Here is a 21,466-nt window from a genome sequence, read left to right on the forward strand (position 1 = left end):
TGTGAAGCCCATGCAAGATGTATAGAGAACGTACGTGCTTGCTTGCTTGCTAAACTCCTTTCAGCGACCTTAGCCAAATCAAAACACAAGCAGCACCGACTTAGTGTTTTTGTTTTTAAATTACTCTAGGCAAATCTGAGCTAGAGGGCACCCAGCAATTTGTCAATATCCCTGAGCAAGCCTAATTGTTCACCAGACCTACGAACATCAGGGCAAGGACAAAAAGCATCTGCTCAAAGGGCCCATATAGCTTGTCCATGTACTCGCAAGCTACAGTGCTGCACGCTGAATGTTGCTAAGCTCTGAACTGCTGTATGATTTAGTAAACATCTTATATACAGAGGCTAGAGGTCACAGCCATTACCACAGATAAACAAAAAGTAACTTCACTGTACACCATATTTCACAGTGGCTTAATATAAGCCGTGCAGAAATGTACTAAGAAGCACCTGAGTCTCTGCTCCATCTCATTAGGTAGGGTCAGCACTGAGGTCAGTCCAGCCACATGAGGGCATACAGCGGTACCTTTGTTCCACAGAAAACTCCATGTGTGGTGAGAATAGAATCATAGGACTCAAAGGGACCTCAGAGGTCATCTAGTCCAGTCCCCTGCACTCATGGCAGGACTAAATATTTTCTAGAACAGGGTAGAGAGATACTGGTGAATAGGAAACACCTGAGATATCCTACTCTTACAAGAGTTCTGGCACAACACAAGATGCAGCACACAGCAGGAGCAGTGTTCTGTCCTAGCTACTGCCAGTAGCAAACAATCTGTCTGGCAGGGGACCAAGATACATATTCCTTCTTAGTGAATATATGGTTACAGTACTGGCATACTACTCGAGCATAGAGTCGTGGTGTTTTCAAATTCCACTTGGATTCTAAGGAGTTCAACCTGCAGGGCAGGAAATCCCCTGCATGACTGGTGAATGCTAAGGATTTACTGCATACTTATCTCTCCGCAATGTGGGGTAGGAATTGGCTCTTGACTGAGTTTCACCTTAAACTAACATTTTAACTGAATCATATACACAAATAAAATTATGCTGCTGCTAATTATAAGCAATGGATGTAAATTTACTCTCAATGTAATCTGTCATTGAAATAAAGAGCAATGGGAACGATTAAATCTGTATACTGGCAATGGTGGAAAATTTCTCGGACCCATGGTTTTTTATGCTTTACAATGGGAATCATTTGAAATGTTGGCCATCCTCATTTCTTCTGATATTTGAAAGCTACAAAGTTTGCAACAGAAAGTGGAGCCCAACAAAAGCCTTGGGGCCTAATTCTCCTCTCTCTTATGCTGATGTAGAACAAAAGTAACTCCACTGAGCTAAACAGGGAAAAATCTGTGAGGAGAATCAAACCTTTGTGGGTCTGCAACGGGATGTACCAGGCAGGTTCAGAGGGCCCCCACTGGAGGCCTCAGGGTCCTACCAAACCTGTTCCAGAAAGAAGCAGTAGAAAAGTCCTCCAGGTTGCCTAGAGTGGCTGCAGGGGAAGCAGCCAATGAGAGAGGCTGCAGGGAGCAGCCAATCAGGGTCCAGCAGGCTCGCATAAAAGGAGTTGCAGGGCTAGAGTCACTTAGTTGTTGCCTGGAGTTGGAGGAATGAGGAATGTGTTCCTCCTGGTTGGCTGAAGGTGCAGCAGGACCATGGACAGATTAGTTGCTGGATCAGAGGGAGCTCCTGGCTCACTTCTTGGATGAAGATAGAAGAAAGGCTGGGGCCAGAAAGGGTGAAGAGTTTCCAGGGAGGAAACCCTGCAGACATGACCCCATAGCAGGGCTTGGACTATTTAAAGGCTGAGCCTCAGCAGGGATAGAGGTACCAACAGAGGCGTACTGGGATAGGCCCCTGGTTGACCATATACCCTGGCAGGGCTCTGTTTGTTTCACATACAGACTGTGTGGGTGACTTGGCCGGAGAGCTGAGTTGTTGAAAACCCACCTGAGAAACCATCGACACAGAGGTCACCACAGGCTAAGAGTGCAGGCACATGCACTGAACCAGGGGACGCTCATGAGAAATGGGTGCCACCATGTTACAGGGTCTTAAACTAGGTTTCAAGATCTTAGAAAGGAGAAAATATTGTAATGGGCTTCCTTTCCTTTATTTGCCCAGCTGCAGATGGGGATGGTTTGAGAGAAGCTGAAGGAAATGGAAAGAAAGTACAATTTTGGAGTGGTGCTACCTGTCACCAGTTCAAATAGTATATCAACATTGCAGTGTAAACCCAGGTTAGTAGAACTAAAGTTTGCAGTCCTTAGGTTTGTTTAACTAGGGCTTGAGCGTCTACACTAATTTGTAACCACAGGTTAGGAATTGTTGAACCCTGGGGCTCCAACATCTAAACTGTATTATGTGAGCCTGAGTCCCACTACCCCATCCCAGACTTCCTAATGCCCTCCTAAAATGTGACCACTCTAGCTCTTTGTGCATGGCGCAGTGTGGGAAAACTGGACTGTCCGCCAAACTTGACAGCCCAGAGGGCAAAGACAGTTGGTACATTGGATTGTGGGATACCCTTGGTGGACTCCAAGAGCTCGAGAACAGTGGGGCTGCATCTATATTGCAAAGCAATAGGGTTTGAACACTGGGTGCCAGCCTGACTCAGACTTGGAACCGCTAACCCCATGGAGTTCTGGGTCCCTGGGTTAGTTCAATTAATGTGTAGATGGAAAGGAGGATTAGGTTGGAGCCTGAATTTGAACCCCAGGTGTACATTGCAGTGTCGATGTACCCTATGAGGCCAGGCACTTTCTGTGTGAGGGTCTGGCTATATTAAATTATTGTTGGATATTTTAAGGACACTGTTCCCACCTCTTTCATTTATATACCCTTGATCCTACAATATGAAGTCTCTTTTAGTCTGAGAATCTGGATTCTTAGATTCCAAGGTCAAGAGGGACCACTGTGATCATCTACTCTGACCTTTTCCAAGATATTTCACAGACATGCTGTGTAAGGTTCGGCAAGTCACCATAAGGCTAATTTTTCATCTCATATGAGTTTTACATTATTAAAACATCAATGGCTTTATTCCTGATTCATGCCAGGGTAAGTAAAATCAGAGTCAGGCCATTAACCTTTGGGCCTCGGTTTTCCCATCTTTAAAGAATGTATAATAATTATTATGGTACCAACCTCTCAGATGTGTGAGAGGCTTAAGGGGTGATGCTGCAAAATGCTTTAGCATGATGAAAACCTTGAAGCACCCTTTAGTGTGCTGATCACACTGAATGGGGGTTGCTCAGTATCTTATTAATTTATTTTGTTCAGAACATTGAGATCTCTGGCTAGAAGGCTCAATAGATGCCCAAAATAATATCAAAAGATTTTGGATCATGATGTTGGATGAGTTTGACATTTTCTCAATTCATATATCAAATAAAAACTTGTATTTTGAACTCACTAAAGTTTATGTATTGCTTTTGTCACTTTATTTTGAAGCAATTTCTTTGTAAACACCAGCAGTTCTCATCAGCTGGGGCTCCTATAACATGAAATAATTGTAGAATTATCTGTCTACAGCAAAATGAGATCTTTTTCTTAATTTGGAAAAATGATTTTAGAATATATGCATGCTTTTTATTCAACTCCTTATAGAAGAGTATGAGAAAATCATTCTGATTTGCAAACACCAATAACTTGGTATATCATATGCATTTAATAGAAGCATAGTATTCCTTGAAATGCATTCATCCCTCAAGAATATAAACTTCTCTGTACAGATTTTTCAATGCAAGTCGACAAAAGTTTTTTTTTTTTTTTTTGCATGTGTTTAATTATGGAAATGTAAAAGTGACCAAATTGCACAACACTATATCTAGGCCAAATTTCTTTGTTTTCCTCCTCTACTTTGGAAGCAGATCTCTTAAGATGCATGAAGCAGTGGATTCCTGCCTGAATATTATGAACACAGTCTTTTTGCCCACATCCTCAGCCAATGTAAGTCAGCATAGCTCCATTGGCTGTAATGGAGTACTATGGATTTATATCAGCTCTGCATTGGGCCCAGTGTTTTTGGAGCACCATTGCAATAAAAGTTAACATTATTTATTAATACTCAAGTGCTCACTGTATTTCAGTTAAATTCAACAGTGCTGGGCTGAAAAAAACAACCCAGTACCCTGTCAAAAAGTATCACATCTTCATTAGTATGACTAAGTGAACCACTAAAAGAAATGGCAAACCAATATGACTCCATAATTCATTATACAATGTACAGTGGACTTCAAGTGTATGTTTTATTCAATGCAATCATTCTTTGTCTAGGCATAATTTTTACAGTGGATGAAAAGAATATGCATATGTATATGGACATGCATAGCCACACATATAAACAAAAATGCAGCTAATAACTAGTAAAATAGATATACTTGTTGAAGTATCAGTCCAAAATGTGTGTTGACTTACTCTTTCTTTTGCTGGCAGAAGACATATTGGCCCAGATCCTCAGATGGGGTAAAATGGAGTAGCAAATCAGTGGAACTACCCAAGCCATTAAGAGTTTTGCCCATTAAATTTAAAGAGTAACATATACTGTATTTAATATAGCACCCCAACTTTTTCAGTTGACTTCTTGCTGACTGAATGCCTTGTGTTTTTCAAAGGTAACTTAAGCTATTAACTGGGGAGTAAGTGAACAAAATTCAGAATATTAAAAAGGTCAGAGTAGTAGAGTAAGATAATTAAAGGTATATGTGGCATCATATTTTGACATCTCATTCTTATTATTCATGGGGGAATACTGCACCACTGTGCATGCACAGAATTTATGTCTCTGGCAGATTTATTTGCTTGCCCATAGAAAAATCCCTTTCTGATAGGGAAGCAAATGGAAGTCACAAAATCAGTCATGTGACCTTCCACAGGGCAGCCAGCAGAGAGATAAATCACTGTGGGGCAGGAAGCAGGACTGGGGAAGACCCGTCTGGCTCCTACCCTGCTCTGGGCTCAGCTGCTAGTCCTGGCTGGGCTGGGGAGGATGGGACTTCCTCTTCCCCTGCTTGGCATCCGGGGCCGGGACAGACCCACCACCATATTTCTCCCCCAGCTGCAGGAAGCTCTGCAAACTCCCCTCACACCCTGATTTTCTGCACCCATCACTCCTCAGCTACAGGAGGAGGGACTCCTGTGCAGGGAGCTGCTCCCCCAACCTCCATGCGTTCAGAGCCCCTCATACCCAGGCTTTCCTGCCGAGCCTCACCCCACCCCCCAATGAGCCCCACTCCCCCTGCACCTGGACCACTCCAAAGAGCCACCCGGATCCCCACCCCGCTGTGCCCCAACCAGCTGCACCAGGATCCCCACCCAACTGAGCCTCACTCCCCCAGCATCTGGATTCCCCATTAAGCCCCCCACCTCCAGACCCCCCTGCTGAGCTCTATCCCCCCCACACACCCAGACCCCCCCCGCTGAGCCCAAGCCATCTTCACCTGGACCTCCTGCAGAGTCCCATTACCGTTGCACCCAGAACCCCCCCAACAAGCCCCTGTACATCCAGATCCCACCCACACCCAGATCCCCCACTGAGCCACCTGCACCCAGATTGCCCCACACAGAACCCTCTCAACCCACACCTGGATTCTTCCCCCCCCCCCCCCAGTAAAGCCCCTTCACACTTGGATCCTGACTTGCTGAGCCTGCCTGCCCACATGGAGGCATGTTTCTGGGACAGTCCCGGTCCTTGCACTGTGGAAGGAGTGGGTGCAGCCTCACCGTTGAGTCCATGTCTCAGGGTGGGAGGGCAGGGAGCTGCACAGTGATCTCCCACTTCTGTGCCGCCAGTGGCCTGTGCTCCCCAATGCCATGCTGGAGCCTCTATGTTTATTTGACAAATAAAATTTGCAGAATTTTAAAATATTGTGCACAGAAATTTTATTTTTTTGGCACTGAATGCCCTTAGGAGTATCTTACGATGATTTCTGAAGTAAGCAAAGAACGTGGCCGTTTACCCATTCTTGTTATAACCTTCTGCTCCTCCCTAGGTAAATATTTCTCCTTTATGCACTTTTATTTTTTCTTCAAAACATTGATTACATCATGAAATTCACTCTTTGCAGTCTTTGTTGTTTGCCAAGTTGTCTGCTATTTTGTTAGAAACACAGATGCATGGCTATTAAATAGCCTATTCACTTTGGACAGCTAGCAATTGTTTAACTTACAATGGGATCATAAAAAACAATCTTGTATGGCATTTTAAATTTCAGCATTTTCCCCCTCACCCTTAAAACACTTTAATGTCTTTCCCTACTAGTTTCATAATGGATTTTTCTCCTTTTTCTTTCTACTCCCCACTTTTTAAATATATAGTGGCATTTTCAGCATATGTTGAAGAGTGAGCTTGAGAAAAATAGCAGGAAATTTAGCTTTAAAGGGTTGGTTTGCTAAAGTGAGTAACTCTGGTTAATTCACCTTGGACAAAAGGTACATCATTGTTAAATAAAGTGAAACAATTGCCTCAAAATAACATACCCTAACCTAGTAACCTTCTTGCCTTTGAATTGTTGTTCTTGGTGAATTCATTCAGACCTTACAAGAACAATTGTCAATAAGCCTTCCTCATCTTCCATGGTATAGTGTTGGCCGCTAGAAGGAGTTTGCTCGAGTAATGTGAACATTCTTTCCAGAAATGGAGGGTCTTAGTCTGACTTTATTTATACCAAGAAAGGGAAAGCAGTCCTACTCAGGAAAGCTCTTAAGCACATGCTTAACTCCCACCGAAGCCAATGGGATTAAACACATGCTTAAAGCATATGCTTAAGTGCTTTCCTGAATCAGGGTCCAAATCAGAAGTAAGACTATTAGTGTCAGAGTCTTTGTAAAATTGACATGTAGTATGTGAAAGCTCAATGTGGATTACTTGCAGAGTTCATCCAATGCAGGAGGCAAAGATTCCAACACTGCTGATGAGCCAGTTAGTGCCTTTTGTAATAAGTACACTGCTATATACACCAAATCAAATTAGTGGAATGCTGAAGTTGAAAGGGCAAAATATCCTCTATTCACATTTTCCCTGTTAAAAACATGAGCCACTACTTTCAAAAGTTTGATACTGATCAGAAGTAAAAAAAGAAAACAAACCAACCAAACAAAAACCAGAAAAAAATCACTTTAATTATCACTCTGCTACATCATGGAAAACTACTTCACCTTATCTTTCTCTACCCAATAAATTTTCATCCATCTTAGGAGACGTGTTGCTCACTTCTTCAGAATCAAGTATGAACATTATTCTGGGAAATAAGTACACAGTTTTCATTTTGAAAGAGGCTCAGAAAAAGGTAAAACAACAGAAGTAATAAAAATTATTAATTCACAGGAGACAAACAATCTGTTCCCCTAAAAGACTGAGAGAATGATATCATTTTGAAAAATCAATCCTGTCTAATATGTACAGGAAAGCAAAGATTCATTGGAAAGGAAACAGCAGCTGTGATCAACTTCAGCAAAAAATTTTGGTCTAAAATCTCCATGTGAGCCGTCTCCATCTAATATGTATTTAGCTACATGTTTAGCACTGTAGATATTATTGTTTATGATTTGTATTGTGCTAATGGCTACTAGTCCAGTCATACACCAGGACCCATTATACTAGTTGCTATACAAATATTGAACAAACATACAGTCCCTACTGACTGAAGTCTCACCTCTTACTTTAAGGCCTATTGAGAACCTAATTAAAAAAAATACCTGACTACAGTTTTTCTTCTTTAATGTGTTGTTTAGATAATAAGCAAGACAGCAATACTGGATATAAATTAAAATATTAATTATGACATTGAAAGCCATATTAAAAATATCTGGATACAAATTAATAGTAACCTTGCTATTTATTCTCAAAAAGAAAATTTTTCATCTTGTTGTCTGCGCCTCTTAATCCTATTCATTCATGGACTCTTTCTGTTGTGGAAAACTGCAGTGTGCAAGAGCAAAATAGAGTAAAAGTCAAATTATCAAAATTGGCTTCTGATTTTGGGTACCTTAAAGTGTCTCAGGTTGGGGACCCAAGATCAGTGGCCACCTATGAACATTTTGACCTAGAAGTATAAAGTTGGGAACCTGAAAGTTGAAGGATCCAAAATCTGATGCCATTTTTGAAAATTTGGGTCTATGGAAGGTGAAAAAGGTGAAGTTGTACAAGGATGGTCTACAAAACTAAACACCAGGAAAAGGCTAAATAGTGGGTAATGAGTTTTGCAGACTAAAATGAGAAATATAATCAAATGTCATCTTTCAGGACATGAACTGATTGGCTAGGTGCATTACATTTTATTTCCACCTTCCTATGAGTTGTAGGTACTGGCTATTGCAAAAGGGATCACGCTAGATTAAGTTTTACTTTTGATTTGATGTGACAGCAAATTTGATGTTTCTATGAGTTCTGGGGATAATCAAGGATTTGGTTTATATTTTCATTAAGGATTCTTTTTTATCCCAGTGTTATTTTGCTATTGAGGTAAGACTATTGTTACACCTTTGACCCAAGCGGTTAGCCAATATCAGGGTTTTGAGGTTTTTTTCTGTTAAGAGGACAAATTGGGAGTCAGGTATTTCTGCAGTCCTGTTTATTTACAAAGTGTCCACAACGTCCTGATTTCTTGTACAGAAAAGGAATAAAACAGGAGACAGTTTCTTTGCTCAATATTCCAAGTCTCTCTTCTCAACCAATGTATTACCTAAAAAGTTCTCTCAGCCTCCTGTGACAAATATGGGAATTTCCTGAATATCTGGGAGACCTTATTGTATTAAGTTTAAGTATCTTTGAGGTGCATTGTAGTAAAAGCAAAGTTTAATGTTCTTGTGGGTCAGGATTGCATGGAACCTCTCTAGGGAAAAGATGTGATGTCAGACCTAGGAGTTCAAAGGACTATATTGAAAGTGTGCCAGAGCAGAATGGACTTTTGGGGAAATACATTTGGGGAGGTTAGTGCAAATTCTCCATCTCTGATTATGCAAAACCCATCCTTTTGAAGCTATACCCTGAGGATATGGTGGTTGTTTGCTGATTACCTATTCCCCATGGTTGGAGATGAGAAGCCTGAGCTCTATAAAGAAACAGGCTGATCTGCCCAATCTGTGTTCTGCGGTTTTGAATCTGAAACAGTAATCAGCTTGTAACCACAGGGGAAAATCCCAGTTGTGGGTTTGGAAGAACTGACGCCTACCAGAGCTGAAGGTTGGCGTTGAGGTGTGCTCTGGAAAGCTTTTTAGCTTGTGTGTAGTTTATTTTACTGTTTTTGATATGTTTTCTTTGTAATGCTTTCACCTTAAGAATAATATATTTGCTTAGAAAAAGCTGTGTGGTAACTTTTAACTATGGGCAATACATTGGGTATAATTTCTGAAGAGAAATGGAAGTGCAGACACTGGCCTTTTTAGACACTCCCAGCAAGGCAGTCTATCACAGTGTAGGCAGGGAACTGTGCAGCCTGGGGAAAAAATTCCAGTCAGGAGGGAGAGAGATGTAGCTCTCTGTGCAAAGGAAGGTGATACCTGAGGAGCTGGGAGCCTACAGCAGGTGCGCTTGGCAGACCATAGGGTGATCAGATCTCCTGATTTTATAGGGACAGTCCCAATTTTTGGATCTTTTTCTTATAGGGGGTCTTATTACCCCCCACTCCCATCCCCTGCCCCAATTTTTCACACTTCCTGTCTGGTCACCCTAGTAGACCACAGAGTGAGAAGACAGGTGATATTGTCCTGAACGGTGACATGTTCTCTCAGGGTCATGCTAGAGTGCTCCTTTGGCTGTCCTTGGCTTCCTAATGCCTTTTTTTTTTTTTGGCCTGTTTCTGTGCTCTCTCTCACTGTGTCTGTCCATTCTCACTCACAGCCCCACCAAAAACAATACCCAGTACTGTGTATTCAGCTCTGCTTACATAGTTCAGCTCCTGACTAGCACTGCATGTGGCCTGCATGATGACCCTATTGTTTCAGCTATCTTAGTCCAAAAGAGCATACTTGCTTCTTACATTTATCCTGAATGAAGGGTAGCTATTATACCTACCAGCTTCAATGAGGTTACACCCAACCCCCAGCATAACAGTATTATCTCTTCTGAACGAGGCACTCTGTGCTCCACATTGTACTAATGAGTAAGTAGTTAAACAATTCCCTACACCACTGATCTATTTTTACACTGGTGTAACTTTGTTGATTTCTGTGGAATTACAGTGAAGCAAAACTGATGCAATGAATCTGGCCCTTTGTAAATGTGATTATTAAAAAAATGGTGGAATTCAGATAAAAGGCAGCATAATATTTTGCAATTTTATGTGTGAAAATTACTAAGCAGCGGTCTCTGACATACAGTTTTCTCAAAAAACCTCAATATTAATCTCTTTTCTCATTTTTTGACTTGTTTCTTCCTTTATCCGACTACACTTACCTAATGAAACGACAACTTTGACACCCAAATGGCTTTTTCTTGTCTCTTCACTTCATGTTTTTCCAGCTTTTGCATCTCTTTTTACGCCAGCAGCAACTTCTTCCAACAGAACTGTCAACAATCTTTCTTGGGTCATAAACTTATCTGAGTAAAGAACTAGTCCAGCTGAATTTCTGTGGGCAATTAGTAGATTGGCTTTCCATCAAAAAGCTATATACTAAAAAATGGTTAAAAGCATTAATTTAGCCATTTTCCAAGAAAAATATGACAAACTTTTAATTAATTTTTTTAAAAGTTTTTTTGATGAGGAAGAGGGTAATCATTTGCAAAAACTTTCACATTTTTTCTACTATTTACTCAGGGCTGGATTCAGATCCTTTTACTCATATTGCTTATTCTTTTCTACAGATAGTCCCATTAACTGCGCCTACTTGTGTAATAAACTATTACCCAATGTGAGTAGGAATTATGCTGACTCTATGTGGATATGTTGGTGGTATCTCAGAATATCAGTAGCTCTAATCTGAGAATGGATACTGATGCTAATTGTTATGAGAAATTGGCACGAAGTGCGTGTTTTAAAAAAAGGATGAGTAAGAACTGTCTTGCTCAACACACCTGTTTAGGGGAATAAGGACTCTTTGGGTGGTTTCTTAACTCTCCTGCACAAGCTACCCACATTGCAGGCCACAGAGTAATCCTTATGGGGCCACTATGCCTTCTTCCTCTCAGGTGGGCAGAGAATGGGTGGGTAGGGGGTAAAGAATGGATGGACCTTAACTACCCCCCCAACATGCTGGTCAGTAGGACTGCAAAGACATTTTTGGGGTCCTGGGGCAAAATCTGAAACTGAGCATCCCCATCCTCCCACCCTGAAACTGAGGCCTGGGAGAGATGTGGAGATGGATTGGAGAGTGAGCCTGCTCTTCACTTGCCCCTGCACTGGTGGCTCATGTTTCATGGATCGGGGTTTGGCTTCCCACTCTGGGTACCACAATCTGCTGCACAGGGTCCCAGTGCCACTGAGGTTTGGCATGACCTCCGTTCTGTCATGATGGGAGTTTGTCAAACAGAACTATGTTGGTAATTCAGACAAACAATAACTATTCAATTATTATTATGTATTATTTGTATTATCATAGTGCCACGGAGCCCTACACCATTCCCTGTTTGTTAAGGATGATAACAGTAAGTGGGGGGACCCAAGGGGAGACTTGTTGGGGGAAGGGGATTATTAGAACTGATTGGGAGGAGTGTCTTGTAAAGACAGAAGACACATTCCTGTGGATGTCTGAGTTCATGAATTCCAACCTCAAGCCACCATTAAAAAATTGGCTCCCAGCCATCCATTTGGAACTGGTAATTCTAAGATTCAGTTTGTGAATATGATCTGAAACTAGATCCTGAGCATGTACATACGCTAATTTCACAAAACACATCATGTCAATTGCAGTCTCAGTGAAATTAAATTAAGAAATCAAAAGGCACAGTTACCAAAACTCCCATCAGGAAATCACACTACAGATGTATGTCATTTTTCAGGCAAAATTCCTAAGGTCCATTTTCATCAACCGCTCATCAACCAAATCTTCCTGTAGTTGCAAAGTGTCATGAGGTTGTAGATTCATGATGGTTATTGTTCTTTATCTATATTTGTTGAATAGCGGCAGCTACTATTTGGTACTAGGACAGATAGTTAGTGCTATTCATCGTATGCATCGTTGTATCATGATTGTGATACAAGCTGCTGGTGTGTACAGTATTGCCAACACTACACATTCAAAAATAATGAATTAGACAAGATTCACAATATTCATTTCAAATCATAAGGCACTTTTAAATACTTTTGTGCACTTTTTTTCCACCGTCTGGTTTCTACACCTTTAGGCTGCACTTGTTTTCATGTTGTCAAGATTTCTGCTGCAACCATGAGGATTAAAAAACCTACTTTTCCTTAGTGAAAGCTGAGCTCAAGTAATTACTTGTCTCTAATCGCTGAAGCTTTATGAAAAACACAGAATATTACAAGACTCACAACAAAAGCATGACAGCTGGCAATGCTGGTTTTGTGTTTATTACCAGTGGTTGTACAGGTATGCTTTACCTGCATGACACAATCGTAAACTATAAAGCCAAGGCTCTGACCACTCCCCATCCTTCTCTACCTGTTTCAGAGTTTTCCTATGTCAAACATACATAGCTCGTCAATTATGAGGATTTAGTTCTCTCTTGCCCTTTCCCTGCCCCACCATGCCCCTTATGCCAAGGTTGGAGGGAGTGGGTGAAGAAGCAGGAATAGGGCCTACATTAGATCCACTTCCATCAATAGGGAGTTCTCTGTCTGGGAAGTTCTGCAGCCAGTTTGAATCACTTTAGAGGTGTAAAGGGGCTGGAAAATGGCCAGATCTCAGTACAGAATCCATCCCTAAGTCTTCAGTCCACATTTCATCCTTTAAACTTTATAATATGCATGTTCTAGCAATAAAGGAGACCAAGAAGCCATTGGCATAGTTTCTACACTGCAGGGAATTTATGGTGAATTAAGGAAATCTACACTGAAGTGTGTTGTTTCATGTCATGAGGGTCCCCCGAATTCAGGGAAGAAAACAGCACTAACTTTTTTTATAAATGAAATGAAATCCTCTTGATGACTTCGACACTATCAGCTTTAAGGCAAGCAAATTTTTCCTCATCAATGACTTTAACATTCACAAAATTAACATTGATGACTGCATACTAGTTGAATGTCTGTCACTCTTCAGATTAATTTCATCTCCAGAAGTATTTTCAGCTCCTTAGTCTCTTTCTCAATCTTGGAGATATCCTCAAACAGTCTTCTAATAAATTGAATATTTACCTAGTCCCTCTTTGATTGTTTTATAGTAAACTGTGAAGTTTATTTCCAGAAAGCTCGTTGTTAACTCTGACAATCTATACATTATTTATCTTCTAGAAGCTATGTTAATGCTGATTTATTTGACAGGTCTGTTTTTATGCAATAGTTTTAATTACGTTTTTCCTAAGAGCACCAAAAATACACCTCTTTCTCTCACACATGCTCAAGTAAAATAAATGATGAAAAACCAGGGTTATTAGGTCCAGTAACATCCCCATCTCCTAATGCAGCTTCCATGGGAGACAGGAATAAATGTTGTAAAAAGTTACTGGAGCACTTGAAGGTGGTTTGTTGGGTTTTTTAAGCATGAAATGACACATTTCTCTTTTGCGTTAGTAAATGCTCCATTTTCAAGTCTGAATGTGAGGCACAGCCGCAGTGAATGCTGCACACATTTATATGTATTGTTTATTATCCTATTTGGCAGGCTACTGGGCTAGTTGCTGTGGGAGACAGTAGGAGGTGCTACCTCTGTGCTTTCACTTCTTACCTAGCCATCTAACCCAGCTGTGAGCAATTATTTTTAAACACAACACTTCTCCTTTGGCCTTCTGCCGGCAAAGAGCACTATGACACAACTTTTTATTGCAGACAGCAGATTCTTCTTCCTCCCCCAACTCTGTGTGTGTGACTGCAGAACAAAGCAGGAGACAAGGGCTAGAGGGCTGAGAGGTGCTGTGGTAAAGGGGTCAGCAGGGAGATGTGATTAAGGGGCAGAGGGTTTGGAAGCAGAGGGGACATAAGAGTTGCTGGGGCTGATGGGGGAGGGGTTGGGAATGATGGGGTGCTATGGCAGGCAGGATTGATGGGGAAAGGTGAGACGCTGCGGCAGAGGGTATGGGGTTACTGGGGACTGGGAGTGAGCAGTTTGTGGAGGAAGACTGAGTGAGGGTTCTGGGGACAGGAAGGAAAGTGTTGAATGAGCCAGCAGAAACAATTAGGAGTTCCCAAGCACATGGGAGAGGTTGTGGGGGGGGAGGGGGGAGAGGGGGAGAGGCCAAAGAGAGAAATTGAGAGAGGCAGCATAAGGATGGATTGGAAGAGAGGAGAGAGAGAGAGCCCTGTGAGGAGAAGTAGAGACCACTGTGGGGGATGGGGAAGGGATTAAAAATATGAACAAGACCCAAGGCAGAGTTCTATGATAGCAAGGGAAGGTCCATGGGAAAGGGAAGGGAGGGCGGGGGAAGATGCCTGAGGAAGAAGGAGACCCAATGACAAACAGACTCCAGGAGAAGGGAGATGTTCTAAGGGGATAGAAAAAAGGGTGTTGTGTATTGAGTGGAGACCCAATATGGGGTGAGGAAATTAGTTCAGGGAGGGTTGGAGTCAGGACGGAGAGAGTGAGACATTTATTCCCATTTTGAAGTGGGGCCAGGTTTTTTAATGCAAATTTGGCAGAGGCAGACTTTGAGCCAGATCTGCAGCTGGTGTAAATCCACACAGCATATTTGAAATCAGTGAAGCTAGGGAAGTTTACACTAAGTGAGAGTCTGTCCCTTTGTGTTTTTCATGTTCTCTTTCAGACTGTGGCTCCTTATGGGGATAATATGTGTATGTGGATGCTGATAGTATTTTTCTTCTAGCTTTGAATCTTTGGAGATAGGCTGGCATTACAGCTGATGCTGTAGGGATGTTGACAGCAGTTTCACTGTTTGCAGTTTTGCATGCTGGGATGTTGGCCCTAGAGGTTTGATAGATACTTGGAGAGGAGCCAAAACTGGGGCTCACAATTTCTGATTGATTTTATGTCGTTCATCATTGAGTGATGAATAGTCAATAAAGATGCTGAATGTTTTATGTTCAGAAATAAACATTAACTGGGTTGGGAGGGTAGAGGGAGAATAAGAAAATTTCAGTGCCACTAAATATTTGGATCAAGCATTTTTCTAGCACACTGAGATTTTAGAATATATAAGATATTAGATAATATTGCAGCTTGCTCTCCTGATTCATGCTTATTTTGTAATACTTAAGCAGTCAACTTTTACCCATGTTGGTTGTCTGTGCACATGCTGAGCAGATGATTAATTGGTAGATAACAAAGAACTCCTTAATCTTGGAGAATCTTATGCCTTCAGTGACCATTGAAGTAATCACCAAAACACCATACCACTATCAAAACACACATACACACCAGTATTAACTTATCTTCATTAGCTGGAGCAGAGAAAAACCTGATGGTTATGAGCGGGGCCAACAAAGGTCACACTAAATAGCAAAGCAGCATTATGTGGTGTCATATCCGACTAGTACATAGTTATAAACAGCTACCTTCCACCCCACATACATACTATTGGACCTAGAGAAAAGTGGTATAACAGTTTTAATTCAGTGATGACAAACATGGAGAAGTCATGCACTTGGGAGTTGTGCCGTGTTCAGCAAATCCACACAGCTTGGGATTTTCAAAGGACCCTCGAGGATTTAGGTGCCCAAATTTCACTGGGTTTCAATTGCAGTTCAGCAACTAACTTCCTCAACTTCTTTGAAGATTTCAACTCTACTAAGCCAACCTACTGCCATTGTTTGTGTCAGCCTGTAAATCTGGGTCAGGAAGGGTCCTGCTAATATGGGCACGTGACTCAGCCTCCTTCATTCTAGCAGCACATATCTGTGTCAGGCACATGCCTCCATGACTTGCCTACGAAGTACACCTCATAGACTTTAAGGCCAGAAGGGACCATCATGATCATCTAGGCTGACCTCCTGCATTTTGCAGGCCACAGAACCTCACCCACCCCTTTCTGTAATAGGTCCATAACCTCTGGCTGAGTTACTGAAATACTCATATCTTGATTTAAAGACTTCAAGGTCAAAGAATGCAAATAGTATTCCAGGCGAGGTTTCACCAGTGCCTTGAACAATGGTAAAAGTACTTCCCTATCTCTGCTGGAAATAACTTGCCTGATGCATACTAGGGTTGCCTTAGCCTTTTTTCATAGTCACATTACATAGTCATCCTGTAATCAACCATCCATGTCTTTCTCCTCCTCCTGTCATTTTCAACTAAGCCCCGTTTTAATATTGGTTTTAATTTCCTTTGCAAGGTTCAGTTCTGCTTGGCTTTTGGCAGTTCTCATTTTTTGCCTGCACTTTCTGATCTCCAAGAAGTAGCTTTCCTTGACGGTCCATTCCTTCTTCCATTCCTTGTAGACTTTCTGCTTTTTGTTAATAACCTCAATTACTGCCTGACTTCTTCAGAGGGTTTCTTGTGCTTCTCTGAACTTTTCAGCCTTCTTCACACACACAAATACAATATCGTGCAAAATATTTTTCAATACTGCTCTGTCCTTACCTAAGTTTGAGCAGAAACTTATGTTAAGTCTAATTTTTAATAATTTAGTTACTTTAAAAAATGTTGACCTGCTTTTTAAACAAGTGAGGTATTTGTGCTTGCAAATCCCTTTTAAATGTGCACGTATTGTGAAGGGACTCACAACACAGGTAAATATATAAACCAGTGTCCATAATTAGTGATTTGTACAGACAATTATCCAATTTTCTTCTCCACTCATGGAGATTGTGTGCATTTGCAGCATAAAAAGCAGGCCCCATTTTACAGATGCTAGATACATGACAAAACTCATTATAATAACATATTTCAAAGTTGCACGTACGAAAATCGAAGATGACCTTGAATTATTCACCAAGAGAACCTTTCCCAGATAACACACAACCAGTCTGAGTGCCAAAAATCTGTTTCACCACAAATTTCTCCTAAGCCAAATAAAAACAACCATCCTCAATTTTTGAGCCTGCATATTATTAAAAAAAAAAAAACAAAGACATTTTCCTACTAATCTTAGTGCCACTTGTTATGTTGATGTTTGATATGATACTATGTGCTTGTTCTGAAAAGTTATAGTATACAAAGTATTAAGACACAGCATTATGAAGACCAGCATATAATCCTACTGAACCCAAGATTTGTAGTTGCATACATTTTTTTTATAAAAGGCTAAAGTTTAAGTTCTGATCATTTTGTTCTTAATATTGTGTTTTAAATATATCAATGTGTTTTCTCAGGGGCAGTTTATTTTTCAATGAGCCTATGTGCAGGTTCTTAGGAATAGCTTTTGCTTAGGATCCATTTGCTCAGGTTTTACCTGTGGCGGTGAGCACTTATGCACACTGGTGTATCTGCTTAACTGAGTAAGTGATCACAAATGTGGCTAAGGGCTGCATGATCAGGACTTGACCCATTATGATAAAATAATGAATACATTAACATTTGTTTGTGAAATAAAAGAGTTCTTGCTGTGTTGAATTCTAGCTGGCACTTCTCTGAAGGGAAGACAGAGGTTGGTTGCTTCTGTGGATGCTTAAATCTGAGAAGTTCTGCCTTTGATCTGAGTTTTCTAGCTGAATTTCTCTTGTCTGTGCCTTTTGTTTTACCTCTCCCTACTTTAATCTATGCTGTAAAATCGTGATTCAAACTTGACATGGTATCTGAGCTTTTAATTTTGTAGTAAACTTTTCAGGAAGAAATTCATTATCACTATTTCTGAGCACTGAGCATTATTGTCATGTTACTCGACAGCAAGCTGATAATTGTTTTGAACCGAGTAAGCCCCAACTGCACCCAGAAACTAACCTGCTGCAGATAGTTGTCAGCAATATCCCCAAAACAAGTATAAAGGTTACTTTCTATGTTAATGCTGAAAATGTTTTTGCTCCATATGTATTTGAAGTGAACCCTTTTTCAGAACCAGTTTAGAAAAGCCTGTTGCAAGCATTATAAAACATCAGGTCAAGTTGCTAGAATGAAATTCTGGCATCACTCAAGTCAATGGGAGTTTTGCCACAGACTCTGTTGGAGCCAGAATTTCACCCCAGATTTCCAGTTTCCAAGCTGTGGCCTTGTGTTGTTGCTCTAATAAAGACGATACCATACAAACTCAAATGACAGCAGAAAACACAGTGCACTGTGACCAAGAGATCACTGTCATTAAACGTTGAAAGGAACCATAGTCTCTAGGGCATCTTCTGTCTTACAAGATTAAGGAGAGCCAGTCACAGCTTTATGGAGAGAAAAGCAGCAGGGGTTCCTCACCATCTCTGTAGAAGAGTAGCAATACGCCACTTCTCAATGAGTAACAGTAATGCCTTGAGGTGATCCTAATTGTAGGCCCATGATTTTCTAACTGCTGAGAAGGGACCTGCTACTACATTTTGTGAAGCACTAAATGTCTATTTATATAGACTCCATCACATGCCTTTACCAACTTAAAAAATAGGTTTGACTTTTTGTAGTTTAGTGTGTTTTATTAGCCAGCCATCATCAATATTCACAAGTCATTACTGGCAGTAAGACGCTGGAAAAGGAGCAATAGATTGTCCATGAAGCTGTAGTAATTTATTGCTCATGTTTCGAAAGACAAATAAAAGGAGCACCATGTCCCCGTTCCAAACATTAACCTTAGGAAATGGAGACATACTGTATTTTCTATATAGACAACTTGCTAAGCATTCATTTGGCTGGCGGTCTGCAACATACTAGCGATAAAAGGTGGAGGGTCCAAAATCTGTTCTGTGGGCCAAATGCAGCTTGCTTCCCTTTGTTGTCTTTAACACCAAGTAGCAACCCATTGAGAAAGCAGGACCCAGCTTGCATTGTTTACATCCTGACAGCCTTCACCATTATCCTCAAGACCCATAGAATATCTTTCAGGATAATCCAGTTTACAGTGATATTAAGGAAAAGGCCTCTGATCAAGATGAAGCACAGTATATTCCCTCTCTAACAAACCCTGGTTTGTTGATATGGGCTGTGCTCTCAGGTTGGTAAAATCAAAGCACTCCTATTCAAAATGTTAAGAAAAGGACAAGTAAGTTAGCCTGAAAGAACATCAAAGGCAGTGTCAATACAAGCATGACAAACAAAGTCAGTAATTGCTAAGCTAAGTTCATTATCCAATAGAATGTTCAAAAGAGTCAGAATTGTAATAGAACATTGTTTGATACAAAAATATTAGAAGCACAGATAATCCTTAATTTAATACTTACTGAGTGTGTGCCATGACAGGATGACAATGGTCCAGGGTCCAATCCTGTGATGTCTTCACCCTCAGGTTTTTAATATTTATTGTCTCAGAGGACCAAAAAATATATGTATCTAAATCAGACACAACAAGGCAAAACTACAAAGATTTTCTTTGTGGCTGTATTTGTATTTCTCCCTACAGTGACACAAGAGCATGAGTATCAACCTCAGGGCTGACTGTTTGAAAACCAGGGCACAAACCCCAAGTTTTAAATTTAGATTTCACCAACCACCTGCACACAGTGCAAATTCCTCAAGCATTTCAACATCTTTAATACAGAGTCATAAATAGTTCCCCGGGGTACTCCAGTCTGTCATGCCACCCACATGAGTGTATTTCTGATAGATGGCCCTTTAAACCAAGAATCACAGCAATAGTCAGCAAAAACAAAGAAGAGTCCTTGTGGCATCTTAGAGACTAACAAATTTATTTGGGCATAAGCTAAAACCCACTGCATCAGATGCATGGAGTGGAACATACAGTAAGGAGTGTCACTACAAAAACTAATTTCCCCCTGCTGATACTCAAACCTTCTTGTCAACTGTTTGAAATGGGCCACCTTGTTTACATTGGCCTCATTAGCACTACAAAAGTGATTTCCACCCCTTCTTGTCAACTGTTGAGAATAGCCCAGTTCCACCTTAATTGAATTGGCTCGTTAGCACTGACCCCCCAGTTGGTAAGGCAACTCCCATCTTTTCATATGCTGTGTATTTATACCTCCTTACTGTATGTTCCACTCCATCTGATAAAGTAGGTTTTAGCTCATGGAAGCTTATGCCCAAATACATTTGTCAGTCTCTAAGGTGCCAAAAGGACTCCTCATTGTTTTTGCTGATACAGACTAACACGGCTACCACTCTGAAACCTGTCAGCGATAGTCAGGTTACTCCGAATCCCAAAGGAACAGTCACTTACCCTGGGTCAATCACACTTGCACCAAAGACAATGTTTGTAGTCAATCCTATAGTAAACTTTATGGGGATTCATTAAATAGGAAAAGGAAATAAGAGGGTTATTTATGAGGTTAAAGTAAACAAACAGATACATAAATGAGTTCATCTTAGGTTTCAAAAGATGAAAGGCTTCTATAATCAGGAAGTTCTATTTGACTTGCAGGGATAACCCAGACTAAGCAGCTGGGGATCTCGTGCTTATGCTTAGAAACACCTTACCCCTCCCCCCAGAATCCAAGCAGCATAGAAATGCTTATTTCCTTTGGTTTTGGGTTTTTATCCCCCTCCTACAATGTGCTCTGAGCTGCAAACTCAGCTGATGGGTGTCATCCACTTGCCAGACATCTTTACAGGGAGTAAAGCAGAACAATAAGAGTGTTTAGTCTTTTTATTGATGGTTTCTTAGTCCAGATATAGGGAGTTTCCAGTTGTAAGATCCACCCAGAGCCCATCGTGGATCTCCTCTTTCAGGAGGGTCATATCAATTTTCTGTAGGAGAGAAGCTTTTCACACTAATTAATATCCCTCTCCTATATGGCAATTCATATAGTCACAGAGGCTCACAATACAACTGCTCAAATATATTACAGTATGGAGCACAGATATGAAAAGTAAGATTAATGCATGCAGCAATTCACAAGCATTCAATGCACCACACACTTTCTTATAATTCCAATACTTATTCTATCAATATTAACCCACAAGGAACCAGACAAATTGTGTTCAACTGAGATATGAGGACCTTGGCACGAGCTGGCAAGTGGTCTGCTAATGTCACAGTATTGTTTTATGAAAATTCGAATGAGCCCCTCCAATAAGTGTTCTGTACTCTCTCTCTCTTTCTTGTTTCCTTCAGCAACAATTTGTAGCTAAGAAATCAATGCCCATCTTCCGTAACAGGAAAATATGACAATGAAGAAATGGAGCTCTCTTCATGAACTATATAATCCCTTTTGCTTGCATAGATGACAGGTGCTGGAATGAGTACTATGCTACTGGGAATTCCTGTACTCCCAAGGGTAAAATGTAAGCATCATGGAAAGGAAAGATGGGCTTGTAGTTAAAGAACTGAACTTGGCTCAGGACATCTGGGTTCATGTTTTTATGCTCCTGTAGACTTCATGTTTGACTATGTCATAACCTTTGGAATTCCTTGCTACAGGTAGTTG

The sequence above is a fragment of the Eretmochelys imbricata genome, chromosome 9 (genome assembly GCF_965152235.1).
Source record: "Eretmochelys imbricata isolate rEreImb1 chromosome 9, rEreImb1.hap1, whole genome shotgun sequence".
In the NCBI taxonomy this organism is placed as follows: Eukaryota; Metazoa; Chordata; order Testudines; family Cheloniidae; genus Eretmochelys; species Eretmochelys imbricata.